The sequence below is a fragment of the Myotis yumanensis genome, unplaced genomic scaffold (assembly GCF_028538775.1).
Source record: "Myotis yumanensis isolate MYYU_CA2020_CCGP unplaced genomic scaffold, mMyoYum1.0.hap1 SCAF_9, whole genome shotgun sequence".
In the NCBI taxonomy this organism is placed as follows: domain Eukaryota; kingdom Metazoa; phylum Chordata; class Mammalia; order Chiroptera; family Vespertilionidae; genus Myotis; species Myotis yumanensis.
In genome coordinates this window covers 66,028,660-66,041,632 of record NW_027223760.1, presented here as the reverse complement: position 1 = coordinate 66,041,632, position 12,973 = coordinate 66,028,660, and the positions used below count along the sequence as shown (strand labels likewise).

General features: G+C 38.1%; 1 protein-coding gene across 1 annotated transcript in view; it reads right to left on the bottom strand.

The window, feature by feature from the left end:
* Nucleotides 1-12,973, bottom strand: part of ZNRF2 (zinc and ring finger 2) — a 65,106-nt gene that overhangs the window by 4,607 nt on the left and 47,526 nt on the right. The window lies entirely within an intron of this gene.

The window sequence follows — 12,973 nt, the reverse complement described above, 5'->3', positions numbered from 1 at the left end:
GTGTCCTTGCCCCATTTTTCTTTTCTTAACCCTGGAGGTCCCACCCACTACCTTAACTCCACCCCATCCCCAACCCCAAGTCTTGCCTCCTTCTCTTGATTTCCATTTTTCTTTTTTTAAATTCTGGACAGCTTTCCACAGATAGGGAACCAGTTTAATGTAAAACACCTACCTAATTAGTGATAAAGTTAATTGGTATATGGAGACCCACAAAATGAAGGCCACCCTAGTGGCCCCATCCATGTCACAAACCTAACCCAAAATCAGCATGCACTAAGGGGAACACCTCACTGTCAAAGGAACCTAACACCAATCAGTCCTCCAACTCAGTTTCAGCCAGCTTACCCTACCCTAGAAAGTAGGACCTGCTAACGGAGCTCCCCGCCAAACATGCCCTTTCTTGTGGTCTCTTTGAACACGCTATAAAACTTGCTCCTGCCCAAAATCCCTCAGAAAGTGCTAGTAGGGAATGTACACCCCCAACCCCCGGACTGTTTTCCACTGAAGAACATCAAACTTATTACTAAATTGTTTTAGATTTGACACTAGGAATATGATAGTGAGAACAAAAAGAAAGAAATCTGAAGAAAACACTAAAAGTCTTTAATTCCAAATAATCTATAATAATAAAAGCATAATATGCTCATTAGACCAGACAACCTTCTGGACGAAGCCAGGGCTGCGAGGGAAGCCCGGGTCCAGGGTGCTAGGTGCTGGGTGCTGGGTGTCAGAGGGAAGTTGGTGCCAGCAGCTGGGGGAAGGAAGGCCCACTCTTGCACAAATTTCGTGCATTGGGCCTCTAGTATAATACTAGTATATTCTCACCACTTAGATTTTTACCACAAAGATATACCACACATCATATGTTTTTTAAAAAAGAACCATCACTTTTTATCAAGCATAAAACATCAATGATTACCTGCTAGTTTTACATACCACCAAGGGGAAAAATGCCTCCATTAAACTATGATACAAATCAATTTTAAGATGCATCTTATTTTTCAAAGTATGAAAAAGAAGCATGTCTTAAAATTGATGAAATAGGGTATCATACTTGCTATATTTGGAATACATTAACAATGCATCTAGATTTAAGTCTAAAAGAGCCACAGAATCTAAAATGTCATAAATTAAGAAAATGAGATGGACCAGATTTTAAAAGAGAAAAAGTATTGCCAATGTTTGCCGGGAGCCGGTCCGTCCTTGCTGCTTGACACAGTTGCTGCAGAGAAGAAACATCTGCACAGCATATGTTTCAAGGGACCTGGCATATATGGCATACTGTTCTTAATATGTTTGCTCCCCTTCTTGGCGCTATGTGTTTTAACCAAGGTCACCTCTCCCCGAGAAAGGTTGTTTCCCCAGGTAGGAATTTTTCCCTGAAGTTAGGGAGGGAATAAAACCCCTTAACTAAGTGCCAGGTGGGTAGTTAATCACTTTAACTAAGAACAATCACTCTTAAGCTACATAATCTTTACTGCCTAGAATGGAGAAACTAGAGACAGAACCTAGAGACAGGAGGGGGGCCCAAGTCCTTCTGATCGAGGCCCAGCCCGTGGACGGTGTGAGGCCGGTAGCGGCCCCCGGCGCGCGCCCGGGTCTTCCCAGCAAATGTTATCACCGATAAGGGTTTAATCTCCAACATTTATAGGGAACTCATACAACTTAACAAAAGGAAGATAAACAATCCAATCAAAAAATGGGCAAACGACCTAAATAGACACTTTTCAAAAGAGGACATTCAGAAAGAAAAGAGACCTATGAAAACATGCTCAAAGTCACTAATCATCTGAGAGATGCAAATCAAGACAACAATGAGGTACCACCTCACACCTGTCAGAATGGCTATCATCAACAAATCAACAAACGACAAGTGCTGGAGAGAATGTGGAGAAAAAGGAACACTCGTGCACTGCTGGTGGGAATGCAGACTGGTGCAGCCACTATGGAAGACAGTATGGAGTTTCCTCAAAAAGTTAAAAATGGAACTCCCATTTGACCCAGTGAGCCCACTTCTAGGAATATATCCCAAGAAACCAGAAACACCAATCAGAAAGGATATACGCATCCCTATGTTCATAGCAGCACAATTCACCATAGCTAAGATTTGGAAACAGCCTAACTGCCCATCAGTAGATGAGTGGATTAAAAAACTGTGGTACATCTACACAATGGAATACTATGCTGCTGTAAAAAAAGAAGGAATTCTTACCATTTGCCACAGCATGGATGGAACTGGAGAGCATTATGCTAAGTGAAATAAGCCAGTCAGAGAAGCATAAATACCACATGATCTCACTCATTTGTGGAATATAATGAACAACATAAACTGATGAACAAGGACAGATCCAGAGACAGAGAGGCATTGATTGGACTGTCGGGCCTTAGAGGAGGGTGGGGGTAAGGGGGAGAGATCAACCAAAGGACTTATATGCAAGCATATAAGCCTAACCAATGGACATGGACAACAAGGGGGTGGGGGCATGAGCGGGGGGATAGGGGGGTAACGTGGGGATAAGGACACATATGTAATATCTTAAACAATAAAAAAATATATATTTATAAAAAAAGAGAGAAAAAGTATTAACATATTTTTGCCATAGAAGTCTATGTAACAGATTCTCAACACCAAATAAAAGTAAGTAGAAATCCACTAAATACAGGCTTCTGAATACATTGTTCACAGAAAAATAACTGTCTTACAATACATTTAAGTTGATCTATGATTGTCAAGTCTCATTTGTTTATTGCAATAGTTTTTTTTATTAATCTTTGATTTGGGATAACTTTAATATTTTAAAAGGCCTTGGTTTTATCTTGTTTATAAGAACATTTATTTACAGTGCAACAAAGATAAATCTAATCTGCATATGATATCTATCGTAACAATATATTTTGAAAAATAAGAATGTTATGTTATACGTTGTAGGTATTAAGTTTAAAAACTTTTTGTTTAATCTAGAATGACATTATTAAAATCAGTCATGTTAATCATAGGCTCCCTAAATCGTAGTAATGAAAAATTATCAGAACTGTATTTTTTATGTTAAGAAAGGTACACCTATATAGAAGAACATTCCAAGCACATTCACTTCAACACAGGAGTAGCCCTCTGTTTACTCACTGTAAACAGTTTCTAGTGGCACGATCTCTGCTCAGAAAATTAAAAGCCAATGTTAGCATATTATTGCTCCTGCTCAACTGCGTTTTGATAAGCATTTCTGAGTTAAGACAGTTTACTCACTGCAAAACCTCAGTTACTGCCTCAAATAGCAAATGCTTAATTTTCAAATTTGAAAGTAATTTCCAATAGAATCTGTCTTTGTATTTTTGAAAACACGTTTTATTTTTGAAAATCCACTACACAATGTGATTAACTGTTGCCTACCTGAGGGTTTGCTAGAGTATGCACCTATCCCACCCCATCATGACATGGTCTTTTCATTCAATTTTGAGCTTATTAGTAATGTGATGCATTCAGCGTTAAAAACGGCCTGCAAATACCACTAAATCCAGGACACTGAAGCATCTTTAAGACAGCTGAGGAAAGTTTATTAAGAATCTTCAGCCAAGACCTAGCCGGTTTGGCTCAGTGGACAGAGTATTGGCCTGCGGACCAAAGGGTCCTGGGTTTGATTCTGGTCAAGGGCACGTACCTTGGTTGCAGGATCCTTGGGCCTGGGCCCTGGTCAGGGCTTGTGCAGGAAGCAACCAATCGATGTGTTTCTCTCACATCGATGTTTCTCTCTGTCTTTCTCTCTCTCTTCCACTTTCCCTAAAAATCAATGGAAAAATATCCTCGGATGAAGATTAAAAAAACAAACAAACAAAAAACTTCAGTCAAGCAACTGGAAACATTCATGAGGCTACTTATTACCCACGGTGATAAGGAGGCGACGCCCAAGGACCTGGACACAATGAGAGCAGACTACTAGTATTAAGGAGCCAAAACTGATCTTGAGGAAGCGGAAGGGGGAGCACTAATGGACTTAACTTCCAGAGATGGCTACTCTGGAACCTTCCTCGCCACCAGCACTGATCAAATGGAGAGACAGACCATCAAGATTGTGAACAGGAAACTAAACTGAATTGCTTTTTCAAGTGTTGTTGGTTATCTACCTAAATATCAGTTTCATTCTTTGTCTTATTTGTGTGGTCTAAGCACTAATTTAGATGTACTGAAATAGGAGGAGAAAAATTAAACCTGGAAGAGAGCAATGATTTTTAGCCAGAGGTGGGCACCAGAATCACTTGGGTATGCACTCTGTCTCAACGTAAGAAAAAAAATTACATATACCTGGACCCATCCCCAGAGATTCTGAAATATACACCTACCTGAAATCACAACTACTATCAAGGAAACAGCATACTGAAGTATAAAGAGCATAAGACTTAAAGTTGAAAACATAATAAATTTCCGTTCTCACTATTGGTTAGCTAGGCAACCGAAAAATGTTGGTCAACCTTGAATTTCCTTTCACTCTTTTTTAACTCCACATATTATGGAGATGAAATTTTAAAGAATTATGTGAAAAACTTTGTTGTAAAACTATACAAAATATTAGAAAGTACTTTGCAGACTTCTCCAATAACAAAGTTTATCATTTTTTCCCCTCCCCATTCTGGCATTCTAGTTGTTTTAATTTTACACAATGTCAGAAATAATGCCTTGGCCACCGGAAACTTCTATGGAATACTCCTAGCCACTTCTAGAGACCTATTACAATAGACAGGCTGGGAACAACCCCATTAGTGATACTGCCTAATTAATTTAAGTATTTTGGCTTCATTTTATAGATAAAGGTATTATAAATGTCCACTTTGTTACATGCTTTTAGATATATTTAAGTCTTTTAAATTTTTTAATTTTACAAGGTAACTAATGTTACCTCCATTTTACTGATAAGCAAATTGAGGTTCTTACCAGAAAAGTTACAACTAGTGAGTCCTGGACTCAGAATTTAAATTTAAACTAATTACTTGGCCTTTTTACTACTTCATGAATTTTGCTAAAAGAAACAATTTCACTTTGAAATAACATAATTACTGACACAAATGAACTGTTTTAGGCAACTTTAAGTTTGAAATACTCAAGATGGAGATGGCTACCATATGTAAAGGAAACAGTTCAAGGCTAGTCATATACTTCATCTTCGAAAGTTACTAAACTGTTATAAAAACTGGTATGAGAAATGAGCTTACATGTTGCTGCTAACTTCCTTCTACTGGACAGGAAAACAGTGCTGTCCACAGAACTCTCTGTGACCACAGAAACAGTCTCCCATCTGTGCTGCCCCAAATGGTAGCTATGAGCCACGTATGGCCCAAAAGGAGCACTTGAAATGTGACCAGTGCAACTGAGGAATTGCATTTTAAATTTTATTTAATTTTCATAAAATATGAAACCTTAAAATATAGAGAAGACAAGGAGCATACATTTATAAACTAATTAAAAACTTCCTTAAATTTATATTTCACTTGTAGCCTCAAGCTCTTAATTTTCATTGTCCAAAGAAATTACTTAAAATTCAAGCAGCCAAATACATAAAATTAAAATATTTAGCAAGTACAAGCACATATCCATACAGTAATTGCAGATCGAGACACATGAATAAAAGCAGACAGCCAAAATCCTTTTGGGGGGGGAAAAAAAAAAGGAAAAAGAAAAACACCAAATAAAACCAAATTTGTTAAAGGCAGCCAAGAAAACTCCATGCGAAAATTTCATAATCATCACAACTCTATTTTCAGATCAAGCATCCAAACAGGTATATGACCTTTTCAGCAAAATACAATGCCAAGCACTATTATGGATCAGGCGTTTTACCTGAAGACTTATTTTTTGTTCTTGAACCCTCAATGATAGCAGTAGAAAACAAAAGCAGCTGAAATGTGAAATAATCCCTAGAAAAATCAAGAATTAAAAAAAATTCACAACATTAGTAAGAAGCATTTACTCAAAGTATGAAAAACTGGGGCTTGCAAGGTTTATTAATAAGTACTTTGTGACAAAGTTATCTCTAATGAACTTAAAAGAGGTTAACATTATTCTAGATTATAGGTCCAAGAGCTGTTACTATACTCAAATATACTCAGGAGAATTAGAAATGATATTTTAACAAAAGGAAATTGTCTTTTTTAGTGTAAGACAAATATATCAATAAAAACATGGGATAGCTTTCATTAAACTATTTAAAACTCAAAGCTCCTAGTCAGTGTCAGTTTTTATAACTTCTTACGAAACTTATTCTGTTTCCAGGAGGAATTACTAGCTTCCTCTGCTTAGATGCCATTGACAATTACTGCATCAACCCTTTCTTTGGTTTAAATATAACTGAGAATTGACCAAAAAAATAGCCACTTTTCATCTGCATTGTTAGAAACTTAATTTAAAACTAAGACTGACCTGGCTGGTGCAACTCAGTTGGCTGGACCAAGAGGTTGCCAGTTGGATTCAGTGCACATGCCGGGTTGGGAGCTTGCTCATGCAGGAGGCAACCAATTGTTATTTCTCTCCCTCTCTCTACCTCTATCTCTCAAATCAATAAAAAAATACATAGATAGATATGGATATATATATATTTTAAATTAAGACCAATTCCTCAAAAGGGAATAGAACTTGTAACTCTTCTGATGACTTTTAAGAAAAAACACATGTATTCTTGGGAATATTTTGAAAATCGCCATTGGGCACCTTCTCCAAGAAAATTTAAGTAAAATAAAATGGAACCCAAACTGAAAGTAAAATATACAAAAGGAACACTAACTCGATACTTACATATTTAGCTTTCTTGGGCCTTTTTGTTCCTAACTTACCTAAAAAAGCTAGCTCAGGATAAAGTACTTTATAAAATTAACTAGAGGCCTGGTGCATGAATTCATGCACACTGGGGTCCCTCGGCCTGGCCGGCCAACTGGAGCTGTCTTGCCCAGTCCTGATCAGGGCAATTGGGGCTGTCTGTGTGTGTGGGGGGAGGGGTTGGTATTGCAGAGGTTGGCCAGCCAGAGATAGAGTCCGATCGTGGCCACCGGCAGTGGGGTAGGGACATGGGTGGTTGGCCGGCTGGGGGTGGAGAGGAGGGACACAGGAGGTTGGCCGGGCAGCCCCAATGGGGGCAGGCCCATGGGGGGCGGGGCGGGAGGGTCCACAGGAGGTTGGCTCTGGGAGTGTACTGACCACCAGGGGGCAGCTCCTGCATTGAGTGTCTGCCCCCTGGTGGTCAGTGCGCATCATAGCAACTGGTGGTTTGGTCGCTTAGGCTTTTATAGATATACAGATTATCTCACAAGCTGCAAAAAGTCATACAAATCACCTAAGAAATTATTACACTGCCTAATCTTCAAATCAAATTAACTTTCATATGCCCTTTCTTTGTCAAAAATCAACAATAAACCAAAATTTAAAACCAACTGCTACACTGATTTGCTAAACCCTAAACAAGTATTTTCTAAATGTACTGTCCACATAAAAAGAAAAAAAAATATATATGTATATATTTTTTTGAAACTGCTGAATATATAAAAAAAGTAGAGTAAGTATTCTTTGAACTAAACTTAGTTTCAGGTCCCCTTTTGTTTTGAATCACTACAGAGCAAAACAACAGTCCAAAAAAACCCCCACCAAACCAAATGTAGCCTCTTAATGGCAACAAAAAAAGGAACCAAACAATCGGATAATATGTTACTATAGACAGTTCTAGGTTCAAACTCCAACTCTCCATCTTATTCAGGAAAATAATGGGGATAACAATACCTACTTCATACTGCAGTGATAAGAATTAAATAAGGTAATACTTGTTACATGTCTAGCACTGTACCTGGCAAGAGCAGGTTCGTTCTGAGGACTAGTTACGTGATTAATGGCAAGAAAGAACTCTTCCTCTAAGTTTGCTTTTTCCAATCTAAACAAGCGATGAAACCTGCAGGCTGCACCTGTCTCTCAAGATTGCTGAGAGGCCGTAATGAGACAAGCAAATGCAAGGCAGTCTCATGGAAAAAGAACAGGCTTGAACTTGGCACCAACTTCTTCATCTTCTTCAAATAAATTGTAGGTCATAATACCTACATCTGACATTGTCTTTAATATTGATGATTAAAAATAAAAGAGCTAATGAACATAAAAATACTTAAATATAAAAAAAATTACCTATCACCTTATTGAAGTAAAGTGAAAAAGGTCAACTCAAGTGTGTATGCCTATTGCTTTTGTTGATTGAGGCTAGAGTGTCGCAGTCTTTCCCTTCTGCTTCCACCCGATCTGTAAGAAAATTAGCAGGCTGAGTGATAAATACTGTACAAGGATCACAAACTCAAATGCCTAAAGGGGAGTTGCCAGAAAACATTAAAGTAGCTCATCTTTAAAAAACTATGTTTATAAATAGCCCAGTTGTGACAATAAATGCCAACTGAATTTGGCTTTGGTTTCAGGGATTAATAGGTAACCGTGGCAAATTGGTACACACAGTCTTATTAAAGAGGCATTATATATCCAAAGGAGCTAGCTGCAAAGTTTTTAGGTGATATTTCTTAATTTCAAAATACTGATTCAAAAAACATTTTTGATACTGTGTAAGCCAAACAAAAAATGTCTGTGAAACAGATGTAGCCAATACTTTGCAACCTCTGTATTAAAGAAATAAGAATAAATTCTACGAGGGCACAGAACCTAGATTTTGCATATTCTAGCAAGTAGCACAGTGTTTTACACACAGTAAGTTCACAATAAATATTTTTGAACAGCTAATGAAACACAAGATCTCAGGAGACTAGAAAAAACACAAAACAACAAATGAGCAGCCAATGGACAAAGAAAATGCCCCAAAGCCAGGGGTTTGCTGCTGCAGTGACTTGGGCACTTTGTAGTCTGTTACTCAAAAACAAATTACAGACAAGCAATATTTTTTTTTTTAAATATATTTTATTGATTTTTTACAGAGAGGAAGGGAGAGAGAGAGAGAGAGTTAGAAACATCGATCAGCTGCCTCCTGCACATCTCCCACTGGGGATGTGCCCGCAACCCAGGTACATGCCCTTGACCGGAATCGAACCTGGGACCTTTCAGTCCGCAGGCCGACGCTCTATCCACTGAGCCAAACCGGTTTCAGCTAGACAAGCAATATTAAACATGCAGTAAGTAGGGTATTATTTCCCATGAGCTCTTCTCAAAAGATTTATATACGGATGAATTTCAGCTAACCAAAAGATACCTGAAAAAACTTACGCAAAACCAGTTTGAAATTCAAATGGTAAAAACAAATGCCATTCATATCAGTAACAAAACTATAAAATACCAGACATAAACTTTAAAAAAAAGCAGCATTGAGCATAAAACTGTATCTTCCTTAGTTATTTATGATTTAATAAAGGGTAAAACACACAGTCCAGTTGAGTCTTATGTTAATGAATAATAAACTATACTTTATGTGCACGCATCTGTTCACTGTATTTAATTAACATAAAATGTCTGGAGAGTAAGACTTCAGAATAGGAGCCCTCACTAAGAGAATTCCACAATATAAAACCTAACAAAATTAACTCACATTTTCCCTCTAAAACCCGGGCCTTCTAAGAGTGGCTCTCATCACCCTAAATCCGTTTCATCGACTATTATAATGTTGATAACACACTAAGATTATGTACTTCAAATTATACACATACCACATACAGTATGTTTTAGTGTGATCTGGGGATATTTAAAAATCTTTCTAGAAAGCACTTTAGAACATTTTGGAAGGAAAAAATCTTATACATACAACAAATGGGAACATTAACTTTTTTTTTCAATTGAAGAAATAAATGACTTGCCTCTTAGGATTAAGCCTCGGGTTAAACTTTTACACTTCTGTATGATTTACTGATGGGCTGGTCCACGCATATATTTATTTCATACTCTGGATTGTAATCCAATACCATGCCATATTAATTGTGTTGCTCACATTGTTCACTGGGATCTCTTTCAGGTTGTTCTGTGCGTCCCTGGACCTAATCTCATCTTTTTGGTTTTGAGCAACTCCTGGCTTTCAGACAATACAGATCGCCAGCCTAGAACTAATCCTTTCTTCAAGGAGCCCTGGTTCTCTCTACCAGAGAATGGTATTTCAAAACCAAGAACTGGTGTCAAAAATTTTTTCAGTAAAAAAGCATTACAAGGGAAGTGCTAGGAAGTGAGGTGAATGCTAAGGAGTACAGTTTAAAGGGGTTAAGATAAAAGTAACTATAATCTAGGACAGCGGTTCTCAACCTGTGGGTCACAACCCTTTGGGGGTCAAATGACCCTTTCACAGGGGTCACCTAAATACATCCTGCATATCAGATATTTACATTACGATTATAACAGTAGCAAAATTACAATTATGAAGTAGCAACGAAAATAATTTTGTGGTTGGGGGTCACCACAACATGAGGAACTGTATTAAGGAGTAGAGGCATTAGGAAGGTTGAGAACCACTGATCTAGGAGGTGCTGAAGGATCAAGAACACTGGAGATCCCAAAATCAGTTTAGCAGAAAATGAAAGAAATGAAGTAAATCATAAATACTATAAATATTTAGATGGCAAAGGAATAAGACTATCTAGAATATTTTTCTTTTTTACTTTTAATCTTATATTACCTTAATACACTGTTAAGATGTTAAGAGTTAAATACAATTCTCCAAAGGCAGAGCCTACCCTGAAACCAAGCCCTCAGTGAGTGTCTGGGGAGATCCTTCTCAAGGCCACTCTAGGCAAATCCAGGAAGTGTTCTGAATTATCAGGGCCAACGTGACTTACGGGGAGAGTGGGAGGAGAGAAAAGGCATTTTTTTAAAAAAACGTTAGACAAGCAATAAGTGGTCATTGAAAAAATATTCACAAGTCATTTCTTTTAACAGTTCTAACATCTTTCTTGAAGTGAACAAAATACTCAATGACCCTCTGTAAAATCCTTAACTCCTCTCCTTGAGAAAAATCCTTTAAAAAAATCACATTTCATAATTTTACATCTGAAAGGTCGATCCCTGGCATGTTGTGGAGAACAGTTAGGTGTTCTCCTATGCTCTCTACCACAAAGTGAGTCACTCCACCACCAATCCTCCAGTCCTGGTGACTCCTCCCTCCCCAAGTCCAGCAATCACTAAACCCAATTCTTCCTATGTTTCTGTGATAACTTCCTCCTCCCAGCACATCATAACCATTTCCCACATAAAGTACCATACTATTCTCCAAACTGGTCTGTAAATAAACTTTTTATATTTATTTTTATTATTGACAGTATTACAGATGTCCCCCATTTCCCCCCTCCTTCTGGCACCTGCCCCAACCAAGGCCTTCAAGGCATTACAGTCTGTGTCCATGAAAGGCTAATATGCCAGTTTTGGCCCAATCCCCACAGGCCAGGCCAAGGGACCCCATCAGTGGACCTTCGGGGATTGGGCCGAAACTGACTCTCTGACATCCCCCGAGGGGTCCCGGATTGCGAGAGGGCACACGCCAGGCCGAAGGACCCCACTGGTACACGAATCTGTGTGCGAGGCCTCTAGTATGCGTATAAATTATTTGGTTAATCTCTTCCCAAATCCCCTCCTCTCCCCTTCCCTCTGAAATCTGTGAGATTGTTCTATGCAGCCATGTCTCCGGACTTATTTTGTTCATTAGATTCCACATGTAAGTGTGGTCATGTGATATTTGTCTCTCTCTGACTGGCTTATTTCTTTTAGCATAATAATCTCCAGGTCCATCCATGCTGCCACAAAGGGTAAGAGACCCTTCTTTTTCACAGCTGCACAGCATTCCATTGTGTAAATATACCACAGCTCTTTTATGCACTCATCTGCTGATGGGCACTTGGGATGTTTCCAGATCTTAGCTATTGTAAGTAATGCTGCTAAGAACATTTTAAATGTAAATTGGTGTTTTGAATAGCTATGTTAACAGAAAAGCGTAAAAATTATTTGAGTGCCATAGGTGTGTATAATTCTGGCAACTGGATAAGACTAACCACAGTAAAGTTTCTTATTATGACCATTTCTGATCCATTATCTTTATAAAGTAAACACATACTTAGTTTTTACTTATTTCTTATTTATCCTTTTATGATTTGGAAATATATTTATAGTTTTAAAGTTCTTGGGGTGCTAATTCTAATCACATCTGCTGATTCACACCTCATATATTTTTTATTTTTAATCCCAAGTTCACTTTCAATAGAACGTAACTATTTTTGTCAGTTTACGTTTTAAATGGAATATACTAGCATTAGTTAGTAAAATGATATAGGTTTAAAGTGTACAATTCTATAATACATCATCTGTATATTGTATTGTGTGTTCACTACCCCAAATCATGTCTCTTTCATCACCATATATCCCCCCCTTTACCCTTTTCTGCCTTCCCCCACCCTCATTTCCCTCTGGTAATGACTATACTATTGTCTGTCTATGAGGTCTTTGTGTGGGTTGTTTTTTTTCCCTTAATCCCTTCACCTTTTCACCCAGCCCCTCTACCCCTGCCCACCTCTGACAACTAGGAGTCTATTTCTACTTTGTTAATTTTGTTCTTTGGATTCCACATGTAAGTGAAATCATAGGGTACTTGTCTTTCTCTGAGTGGCTTATTTCACTTAGCACAATACTCTCCAGGTCTATCCATACTATCACAAAAGGTAAGATCACCTCACACCTGTCAGAATGGCTATCATCAATAAATCCACAAATAACAAATGTTGGCAAGAATGTGGAGAAAAGGGAACCCTCATGCACTGCAGGTGGGAATGCAGATTGGTGCACCTACTGTGGAAAGCAGTATGGAGTTACCTCAAAAAATTTAAAATGGAACTGCCTTCTGACTCATAGATTCCATGTCTGGGAATTTGACGGAGGAAGCCCAAAACACTAATTCAAAAGAATATACACACCTATGTTCACTGCAGCATTATTTAAAATAGGCCATATTTGGAAGCAACCCAAGTGCCCATCAGCAGCAACCCAAGTGCCCAT